Genomic DNA, 12,131 nt, shown 5'->3' on the forward strand with positions numbered 1-12,131 from the left:
CACTGCATTGGACTCTATCCCGAGGCCCAGGACATGTTCAGATAATCGTCACTGATGTTGGTGGCTGTGAGCGAGAATGGAACTCGGTTTGCCGGGTTGGTAGCACAGCGTGCTAACCACTACACTACCGCTCCCCACAAACAAAGGTCCCCAGTATATCCTTAACAAACGTTTTGGGCAAGTGCTGTGAGCGAGTAGCACCTATTAAGGCCCTGCACATTACACGAGGGTGTGAGTGGCCAGTACCACGCCCGACCGCCTTTGTCTCCCAAGTCGCGTTATTTTTACACATCGCACCAGCTACTCATTTGAGGCTGAGCCAACCTAGGGGAGGCTCGGGACCCACTGCACCACCCCTCCTCAGTCACACACACACTATCCGCGTATCGGAGATGTAAGCATACACCCACACTTAACTTTTTTTTTAATACCGCAGCAGCAGCAGCAAACACTGCCCTTCTCAAACACACTCTCTCCCACTCTCCCCGCTCTCTCTCCACCCCCGTTCTCTCTCTCTCACGCACACCCGCTTCACCAGTCGAAGCCGGGTCTCCCAATTCTCCCCGCATACAACCTCACTCCGTTAGCTCTCTCTCTGTCTCTCATGGTCAACTCCCTCCTTCTCTCTCTCTCCGGAACAGCTCAAGAGCTCTTCCCCCTGCGCGCGACCGGATTCATAGCGAGATTGGTTTCCTGCCACTGTGGGAGCGGACAGGGCTACGGTATGTGCGCGTGTGCGTGCGTGTGTGTGCGCGCGCGTGTGCATGCGTGTGTGTGTGTGCGCACGGGTGCGCGTGTGTGTCCGCGCGCGTGCATGTTAAGCGCGCTGGCGCTACGAACCTGGCGGCCCGAGTTCCGATTCTCGTTCGCGGATAGCAGCACCAAGTGACGATTATCTGAACCGGTCCTGGGCCTCCCTGCCCCGAGGTCAACTCGGCCTCAAATGAGCTAACAGTATTCGCCCCAACAGTCTGTTAAGGCCGTAGGGGAACAATTTGTGTTTGTGTGTGCGTGCCTGTGTTCCAGAACACACAGAGCACATGTTGCGAATGCAGCCATGTACACGGTACACACATGGCACACACATCAACAGAGGCACACAGAATCGGAATATTCAAATGTACTGGAGGAATCCGATGAGCTCAAAAGATATTTTTTTCACAGATGTCGAGTAGGGGGCTGGTAAAAACGTTACAACAGTATGGGCGGGTCAGATACACGCGCGCACGCATATACAAAGTTGACACATAAACACACACACACCCATAGATACACGTCTCAGACGTGTATATATACACATAGGCACAGATACACATACACCCACAGATACACAGCGTCACAGACACATAGTATACACAGAGACATACACTCACAGACACAGCGTCACAGACACATAGTATACACAAAGACACAAACATTAATAGATATACAAACTCACAGACACACAGTATACACATAGGCACAACGACTACACACACTACACAAAGACAACCAACCCCCGGGTGGCCTTTAACAGACTGTTGGGGCAAGTGCTGCTTGTCTGCGCCGATACAAGACGGCACGGCACACGTGGGTGTGGGTAGCTAGCACTACGACCGGCCGCCTTTGTCTCCCAAGTGTTTAACGTGTACACACTGTACGAGGTACTCATTTAAGATCGAGTCGATCTAGTGGAGGCCCAGGACCGGTTCAAATAATTGTCACAGACTTTTTTTTAACCGTGAACTGGAATTGAACTCAAATCGCTAGAGTTGCGCTAACCACACACACAGGCTTCTTACATCATCACACAAAACCCCCCAGTTCACACAGATACACACGGTCCGGACAGACATGAACGTGCGGACATGACGTTTGTGTATGAATGGATGTGTGTACATTGTGTGTGTATGTATGGGAGCGGTAGTGTTGAGCTACGAATCTGGCGACCTGGGTTCGATTACCGCTCACGGCCAACACCAGTGACGATTACTGGTCCTGGGTCTACTCTAGGTCGACTCAGCCTCAAATGAGTACCTGGTGCGGTGTGTAAACATCACCACTAGAGAGACAAAGGCGGCCGGGCGTGGTGTTAGCCACCCACCCCTCGTGTGCCGTACTGGCCTTCATAAGTGCTCGCTAACAGCACTTGCCCCAACAGTCTGTTAAGGCTGTACGGGGGAATCTTTGTCTTGTATGTATGTGTTGTGAGTTTAACTGAGTCGCAGACGTACTCTTGGAGGCAACACATTTATTTAACACCAACACACGGGGTAACTGCCCCTTATCAGAAGACCAACCTATGGTGGTGACTACCAGGCTAACTATACTAATTATAACGTAACTAGCTATAATGGACCGGACTGCAGCTCGGGTCCAGGTTTACGTGTTGGAGACTCGGTAGAACGTAGGACATTGACGAAGGCTTCTTCAAGATGAACAACAACGCCGGTCCCTCTGGGGGACCCGGCTTATATTTTCTGTGGCGTGGCTGACTCCGCCCTTGGCAACGACCACCTTCCAGAATCCTCGAGCAGGATCCTGACCCGGACCATGTGACCACCCCGAGCCTCCACTTGAGGCCCCTTTGTAGACTTAACCGGTCACGTATCCTCTCGGTATCAACCAGAGTGCCATGGCCTTTAGTAACCCCGGCACACCCACACCCTATCCTGTAGGGCTGGCACCGCACGGCAAGCGTGGTGCCACCTAGCGCTATCAACCAGCGCTCACCGAGCCCCTCTAGGGCCGGTACTACACCCACATCATAGTGGTGTCAGCGATGTCGTTACATCGCATGCCGTGCCTCTCTAGTCTCACTACATCACCCCCCTCCCCCCTTCGTAGCACTCAGCCATCCCGGCTGTCAACTCCCCCTTTAAAACGAACAAAGGAACAACCCCGATGTGTGCATCAACAAATAAATACCCAAACCCCTCTATACAATATATACACTATCTACAAATATACAGTAACTAACGGAGAAAGGGGAGGTAAGTACAGAACAACAATAAGCAAAAGCAAGGGAAGAGAGAGAAAAAAAATGTAGTAAAACGCGAACGCTCGGGACCCCCTCCATCACCAGCATCTCCCACCCTCACCGTGTAACAACACCCACAAGCACAATAAATGGCAGGTTCAGCCAATAACCAATATGGCCTGCCGAGTGCGACAACCAACTGACGGTGTGGGAGCTTGTGTGTATGGGGATCACGAAAATTGAAGAGTCTTTGATCGAGTCCTTGTGGCTGGGCATCCATCCAGGGGAGGAATTTGCAAATGTCCCGTCGAACCCGGCTCCTCACGAAGAGCAGTCGGCTGGGCAGACGGGCTCTCCTCTCCAGAATCTAGTGGAGATGGAGCAGGTAGCGGCTTTGGGGACGTTAAACACGCGGCACCTGAGGACGGGATCACCTGACTCCCCTGAGGACCAACCTCAGCGGGTACACACCTCAGCTCGCCGGACACATCTGACACTCGGCCCCTGCGTAGTGGAGATGGGATGAATTCACGACGTGCGATGAAAGGCTTGAGGCGCAAGGAATGTACAAACCAACTCCGCCGACCCAAGCGCATCTGAACACACTGGGGCCGAACGACCCGAATCACATCAACCGGCCCCCTCCAGGGTTTAAACAATTTGGGTGAAGTACCCACCGGTACCTGTGGAAAGTGCAGCCAGGCTCTGTCACCTGGAACCCACTCATGTGCAGAAAGACGGTAACCCCTTGGCCGCTCATTTGCCAATTGCCGCGAATTGGAATTTTCCCTGGAAGCCTCTTGCGCTTCCGAAAGCTTCTGAAGGGTAAAGCGCCTAGAGTCAGAAATTTTAGATTCAGCCTTATTTGGCGCGGATCGTAATTGGACATCAATCGGGGGGTAGTGTTCTCTTCTGTACATAAAAAAAATGGTGAGTAGCCGGTGGATGCGCGAGGAGACATTCTATAGGCAGCCAGGACTCCGGGAACATGCAAGTCCCAGTCAAGCTGGTACTCGCTGACCTGATGGCTCAGCATGGAGGTCAGAGTTCTGTGCAGCCGCTCCACCATTCCATTCGTCTGGGGGTTGTATGGTGATGTACGTACTTTCTTTGTTCCCAACAAGTTGCACACCTCCCGCAGTAATTTAGAATGAATGTGTTTGCCCTGATCGGTCAGAAGACGCTCAGGGGTACCCTTGTCCATCACATAGCCATCGAGTAATGCCTCGGTGATGCCGCCGCCGACTGGTTGGGGAGAAACCAAGCCATCGGTCAGCGTGAAAAATACTCGACACCCACTAGCAAATGCTTATTCCCACGAGGGGTAGTGTGAAATGGACCAAGGATATCAAGAGCGACCAGCTCGTTTATGCGGGAGACCTGAATGGATTGTAATGGTGGACAACAGAGTTTTAGCGGGGGTTTCCGCCGCGCACTGCACACACCCTTTTAATAAATTTACGACATCTTCCGCCATGCCAGGCCAGAAGAAGTCGAGCTTAAGTGTGGCTAGCGTCTTATGCATCCCCAGGTGCAACAGTCACTCGTGCTCCACCCAGATGACTTTACCCCATAGGGCAGTGTGCACAACAATGTTGTCACGGCGCAACTCTCTATCATAATGCATGAGCAATGCATCTCTGAGGATGACAGAGGCTACACCCCGTCGATCCCCACCCCCATCGGCCTCCTTGACACGGAGTCGTAACTGAAGCAGGGAAGCGTCCTCAACCTGGGGGCGCCCCCATTCCACATGGTCCAAGCCAATGACGGCGTCACGCACCACAGGACCATCGACTACCTCAGAGTTTTCAACCCCAGCCGACGCCGCAAGGGGAGGGGGCGAGTCCTTGGTAGGCGTTTTACAATGGCCCGAGCCCGAGAAACACACGCACCCGTCGCTCGTTGGTAAGTGCGACAGGGCGTCCGCGTTCGTGTGTCGGGAACCTTTGTGATAGGAAACAGTAATCGAATAGTCCTGGAGGACATCCAACCAACGTGAAAGTTGACCAGATGGCTGCTCAATACGTAGCGCGTACTGTAGCGCTGGAGAATGCACCTCAAAGCATCTGCCATAAAGATAAGGGCGATAATGTTGCACAAAAAAAACAATAGCTAAAAGTTCCCGGCGTGTGACACAGTACCGTTGTTCGGCCGGAGACAGCACTCTGCTTCCGTATGTGACAACACTCTCGACGCCATTGACAACTTGAGACAGAACAGCACCAATTCCGGTGTTACTAGCATCTCTATCAAGAACGAACGGCAAGAAAAAGTCGGGGTAGCGGAGGGGAGGGGCATTCACCAAGCCATCTCGGAGCGCAACAAATGCGGCCCGCTCCTCCCCCCAATGGAACTTCTGACCTTTTGCTGTCAGGGCATGGAGAGGTTTGGCTATAGTGGCGAAACTGGCGACAAAACGGCGGTAATAGGACGCAAATCCTATGAAACTCCACACCTTCCCCACCGATATGGGGGTCGGCCAAGTACGAACACATGCGGTTTAGTCCGGGTTCGTCGCTATCCCTGATTTACTGACTATGTGACCAAGATAATGAACAGATTTTTGGAGCATTTTAAGAAAGACAGCACGTAACCGTACGAGATGTTCTTAAAACGTACGGCTGAAACGATAACATCGTAGAGATATCTGGCACAAGTCCCACTGGAGGCCAGCAAGAAAAAGTTCCATCAATCCCTGGAATGTAGCCGGCGCGGAATGAAGACCCATCGGAAGCCGATTGAATTCAAATAAGCCTTGCGGTGTACGAAAGGCTTCATCTAGCGGCAACTGCCAAAACCTGGATAGGAGGTCATGAGTCGAAAAATAGCGTGCTCCCGCTAGAGCATCCAGGGAATCGTCCATCCGAGGGAGAGGGTACGCGTCAGCCACAGAGATCTTATGAAGCTTACAGAAGTCAACACAAGCGCAAACTGCCATCCTGATTTTTAACAAGAACAATCGGGGTTTCCCAAAGGTTGGTGGATGGCGAGATGATATCGGCGGCCAACATTTCATCGACCGCCAGCCGTACGTGTTCTTTTTCCATAGTGCTCAGTCTGTAGGGGCTCTGCCGGATGGGAGCAGCGTCACCCGTATCGATGTGTTTACTCAAAAGCGTAGTGCGGCCGATGTCAAATTTGCCCTTGCTAAACACAAAAGCGGCCTCAACTCCCCCCTCTGGGACTCGGGCAATTCCGCATTTTCAGAACAAAGTTTATCCATCCATTTTTCATCAGAAACCGGTTGCGGCTTTGTATTCGATGCGACCGCCAATGATGTTTCCCTCGCGAAACGTGGGCGACGCACATGTGCTCGCACGGTTGTTCATCTCATCGCACCATGCCGTCCCCCCGCCAGCCTCTGCCTTGAGTGGAAGCGCAGGCTTGGACGGGTTCCACATCTTCGGGTGTATCCCGCACCTCACGAGGCGCGGTACACGCCACCAACCCATTATGCTGTTGCAAGAGCAGGTGCGCCTGGATGCATCTTACAACCTTGAGAGAAGACAAGTCGTCTTTGCCGACAGCCGGCAGGATGATGTTGAGGTCCTTTGCCAACGTCAACAATCTCTCAAGGACTAGCGAATCGACTCCATCGTGGTCCATCTTCGCGAAGGCAGCCTTTGCTCGCGCCAATAGTTAGCTACGGAAGGCGAGGGGTGTCTCGGCCTCCCCCCTCAACCAGAGTGCCATGGCCTTTAGTAACCCCGGCACACCTACACCCTATCCTGTAGGGCTGACACTGCACGACAAGCTTGGTGCCAGCTAGCGCTATCAACCAGCGCTCACCGAGCCCTTCTAGGGCCGGTACTACACACACATCATAATGGTGTCAGCGATGTCGTTACATCGCACGCCGTGCCACTCTAGGGCCGGCATAGCACGATGACATCCCGCGATGTCACTACATCCGTACATGTTTGTTTATAGGATGTGTGTACATGTGTAGGTCGACTCAGCCTCAAACGAGTACCTGGTGCGGTGTGTAAACATCGCTACTGGGGAGACAATGGCGGTTGGGCGTGGTGTTGACCACTCATCCCTTCGTGTGCCGTGTGCCGGCCTTCATAGGTGCTCGCTAACAGCAATTGCCCCGACAGACTGCTAAGGCTATACGGGGCACCTTTGTCTTTGTACGTCTCTCCGGGTGTGTGGCGCAGTGGCTATTGCACTGCCCTAGGAACCCGGTGACCCTTAGTAGTCCAAGAGTGTTTGATTGTCGCTCGCGGCCAACATGTGTGACGAATATATGTACCGGCGCTGGACCTCCCGTAGGTGGAGAGACAAAGGCGGCCGGGCGTGGTGTCAACTACACAACCCCCTTGTGCGCGTGTGCCATGGCGGTCTGCATAAGGTGCTCGCCCATAGCACTTGCCCCAACAGTATGCTAAGGCTAAACGGGGGATCTTTGTCATTGCACGGTCTCAAGATGCGCGTCTGCCTGTGTGCAGCACGTGTCGCCGAGTAACGCATTGCATTGGCATAGTTGCGCTCCGTGCCACGCACGCACATCACACACACACAGTCACAGTCCCAACACAATTTCGCATAGACACGCGACGAAGACGGTTGCACAAAACAAAGACAAAGATCCCCCGTATACAGCTTGTTGGGGCAAGTGCTGTTAGCGAGTAGCACCCATGAAGGCCGGCACACGAGGGGGTGGATGGCCAACACCACGCCCGGCCGCCTTTGTGTCCCCAGTGGCGATGTTTACACACTGCACCAGGTACTCATTTTAGGCCGAGTCGACCTAGGGGAGGCCCAGAACCAATTCAAATAATCGTCACTAGTGTTGGTGGCCATGAACGGGTATCGAACGCGGGTCGCCGGGTTGGTAGCGCAGGGCGCTAACTGTTGCACTACCTCTCCCCACACACACACGCACATTACACCCCCCCCCACACACATCATGTTACACACGTAGTCTCAACAGTTGCACAGACGCCTAAGTTGCATTGTCATACACACAGTCACGCACGGACGAAGAACCCTGGGCAGCTTTTAATGAGTATCTGGCGCGGTGCGTAAACATCAGCATTGTGGAGACAAAGGCAGCCGACCGTGGTGCTCGCCACCCACCCCCTCGTGTGCCGTGGCGGCCTTCATAGGTGCTCGCTAACAGCACTTGCCCCGACAGTCTGTTACAGGCTATACGGGGAATCTTTTTCTTTGAAAGTGGTCCTACTTTCCTGGTCTTAGACCGCTGTTGAACGTTTCAAGCGGAGTTTCATCGCTTGCAGCTGGCGCTGGCATCTTGCCCAAGTCCTCGTGGTGTCGAGTGGGAATGGGACTGCGGTTCACGCACATGCTACGGCTGCATTGGGTACCCAGTTCAGACCCCCCAGAAATGCTGACTGATGGGAAAGCCATTCCAGCTATCTGGGGCCATCAAGCCCGGGTAAAGCTTCATGGCCGGGAGTCAGAGTTATTTCCTTTTCACCTTGGGATGCGACAGGGATGTCTTCTGGCATAAACAAGATTGATTTATCTCTTTTGACCACGTAGTTTGAGATGTTTTCCTTTGTTTGTACCAGAGGAATATTCGTCTGGTGCGGATACATTGAGTGGATGTCCATTGCATACGTAACAATTGTTACGTATGTTGATGATCTGATAATTATTCATCACTCCTCGCTCTCAAGAGTTAGAGACGCTACTGCTGAACCTAGAACGTGCCACTAAGAGATGCGGACCTTACCATCAGCCCCCAACTAGAACAAAGCACCTGCCTGGGTATCTTTTGTCATCAGATACTTTACCATCTCAACTCCCGCTTGAGTAATGGTGCAGTTGTGGAGAGAGTGGAGTCGTTTCCATAACTGATCAGTGTGCCTATGACCAGCTTCGCTTGGGTAGGAGAGGATTTCCCTCCGAATTAGTTCAGCGGCATTACATTTCCGTAAGCTATGTCACGCTGCTGTGTGGAAGCTGCCTGGTACATCGCGCCAAACGAAGCTCTGGGTCATCTCGGCCACAATTATGCTCTCGCGTGTTTTTTGCTTCCAAAAGTAGACCCCTTTGATGGAACATCTGGGCCGGTTTGAAACATTTAGGCTGGCACGCCAGCGATCGATCCATCCTGGGTTTAACAGACTGGATTGTGTGGGGTGCTCACAGATTCTTGAGAGATCTGTACACAGTCCCCATCATCGGTGAGCTCATCCGGCAGGGAAACTACCTTTGTTTGAGTCATGCAGCCCACATGCCCAGCCACCGCATGCCCAAGCAGCCTTTGATTTGCCAGATAGAGGGGGCTAAACGGGCGGGGCACGGGCTAAAGGAGAGATGGGCAGATATGATACAGAATAATGCGGAGCTGATTGGACTTGCAGATGACCGGTATCAGCGGTGTCAAGATCGGCTTCTGTGGGTGGAGGAGGCTCGTGAAGGACGCTGCTGGGCAGTTGGAGGCAGTCGCCATCCAATAACAGTGGTGGGCAGAGGAGCGATGCTCACAACAATGAGCAGAGCGCCGGGCAGATAACACGGAGAGGTGGCACAGTGGGGAGCACAGGTGGTGCATCTGCCAATCATCTCAGTCAACTCCTGGCACCTGGGTCTGTCCCGTGACCTGTCAGCGAGCATTACAACACTTTACGTGGCCTCAAAGTGCACCTAGCTTGGCACAAACACCGTGGTGACGTCACCGTCACTTAGCGGCCCATGACGGATGTTGTTGCTGATTTAACGACAAGCAAAGGCGCGAATTGCGTGCGCAAAAATCTCAGCCGTATCCCCACCTTCAGCTCAAAAGAGGTGACCGAATGCATGGTGGTTATGTTGTCGTGGCTTTGTCCTAATTGGGACTCATCAGTACAAGGACATCCAGCAAAGTTCGCTGCTGCCGTATAAAAAAAAACCGAAAAAAAATTAACCCGTAAAAACTACGTTTTTCACTATAAATCCTTTACATGCGTGGCATCGGTTTTATTTTATTATTCATTTCTGTTTTTCTTGAGTAAGAGTTTCATTTTTATCACATTGGTATTTTAAATTGAATATGAAAAAAAAATTCCTAAAAAATTGAAAATTTTGGAAAAATTTTTTCACGAAAATACATTGTCACGCACAACGAGTCTGTGTGCAAAATGTCAGCTCGATTGGATCAAGGGAAGTGGGTTAAAAAACGACCGAAAGATATGCACGGTCGTAAGCGCGCAAGCAAGCAAGCAAGTGAACTTAATATAAAGGATTTAACAATATTTATTTTATCCGGCAAGGCCCACTAGCTATATAGCTATTTTTCATAAGCGACCTGTCCATAAGTAATAGCTCAACGAAGCGGCTCATCACGTGGAAAAATGTATAGCAGCCAATACTTTAAATGCTTGTTGATTCTAAAAGTCCTTGGGAAAACCGGAGGACCCGGAGATAAATTCACTCGACCACGGGGAGAGATAGAGGCGCAAACTCCAAATATATAGCAGGCGTCCGGGTTTGGATCGGTATCGAACCCACGACCTCCTGCATACCAGGCGAGGGAGTTAACAGCTCGCCACCGTGGCGCCCCTGACGTATGCCTCTGGGAGCGTCCGATCACGTGGTTTCTTGTCACGCACAGACGTGAAGCGTGCACGAGCGCGTGTGCACGCGTCGCGTCCGCATCCCTCCGCGTGGTGTTGTCGAGCCGACCCGCACTGACGGCGCTCTTTCGTTTCTTTCACCCGGCTCATCATCCATCACTCCCCTGTCCAAAGTGTGGCGGGGCGATTGACCTCTGTCAGCGCGGAGGCAGGAGCTTGTGTTTTTAATCGCACGAGATAACCAACGACAAAGGTCCCCCGTATAGCTTTGCCAGGCAGTCAGGGCAAGCGCTGTTAGCGAGCACATATGAAGGCCGGCACGGCACACTCGGGGGTGAGTGGCTAGTACCACGACCCTGACGCCTTTGTCTCCAGGTACTCATTTGGGGCTGAGTCGACCTAGGGGTGGGGGGGGGGCAGGGCAGGACCGTGCTTCCCATAATCGTCACTGGTGTTGGCCGCGAGCAGGAATTGAACTCGGATTGCCGGGTTCGTAGTGCAGCGCGCTAACCAACTACCCCTCCTCCCCCCACATGCTTTTCAGGACTCACACATACCACGCTGACGCTTGGACAGGGCATGCGGATAGACGAGGCCAAATAGGAAGGGTTGAGGCAGGTAGGCAGAAAGACATACCGACAAAACTCACACGTGGACATAGGTGTCAAGGTCCAAGTTTACTTTGATCTGAAATAATTGTACCGCACATTTATACATTTGGAATCTATGCCACAATCGTCGCCCACCCCTCTACTGTGAAACCTTGGAAGGACCCTCCTGAGCCTCAGTGAGGCTTCGTTGGGCATATAAGCGTAAATATACAGATAGGTAGGTCGAAAACCCAGACAGAAGTTTAGACAGTTGAGTAGGTAAGTCAGTTGATACACAGGTAGACAGACAGGTGAGTAGGTAGGTAAGTTAAAACGCAGGTACACTAACAGGTGAATAGATCAACTTTTATACAGGTAGATAGACAGTAAAATATATTAATTTATAAGGAGGTAGTAAAACAAAAATACAAACGAGTATGTATACAGACAGACAGGCAGCAGACAGGTGGATAGGTGGACCGGTAGATAATTAGACAGACAAATAGGCAGGTAAGTAGGTACATATAGATAGGCAGAAAGGTACATAAGTCGGTAGACATTTCAACAGGTAGTCATACAGGTAGGCATGCAGGTAAATACACAGCTATGCAGGTAGGAACATCAATAGCTACATGGGTACACAGAAGCAGGATAAGTGAACAATCGAACGGAACATTTAGCAACGTCGATATACAGGTAAGAAGGTAGGAAACAGGTAGGTAGGTGGGTAGACATTCAAGTCAACAGAGTAGCTGATATCTATGTATATAGGCGGGTAGACACACTGGCATGTATTTGCACCGGTATATATTTATGTGTATATACACGGGCAGGTGGGTAAACAACGCAAGTAAGTTGTTGACAATAATACAAACAGGTAGGCAAATTCACAGATAGGCAGGGAGATAGGTATACACATTGAAGTTAGTTTTTCAGATAGGTGGATAGTTAGGTCGACAAAGAGATACACAGGGCAACAGGTAGACAGATTAAACGAAGGTGTAGACACAGGTGTAGAGCGAGTGTCTGGCAGAGGAAGGAAGCGACCCCCCC

General features: G+C 51.7%; 1 long non-coding RNA gene across 1 annotated transcript; it reads left to right on the forward strand.

Moving 5' to 3' along the window:
- Positions 1–429: 429 nt before the first annotated feature.
- On the forward strand, positions 430–12,039 carry LOC144728089 (uncharacterized). The gene is made up of 2 exons (XR_013587476.1): positions 430–722; positions 11,033–12,039. It is a non-coding gene; the product is annotated as an uncharacterized LOC144728089 (long non-coding RNA).
- Positions 12,040–12,131: the final 92 nt, after the last annotated feature.

The sequence above is a fragment of the Lampetra planeri genome, chromosome 27 (assembly GCF_965212315.1).
Source record: "Lampetra planeri chromosome 27, kcLamPlan1.2.h2, whole genome shotgun sequence".
NCBI lineage: Eukaryota > Metazoa > Chordata > Hyperoartia > Petromyzontiformes > Petromyzontidae > Lampetra > Lampetra planeri.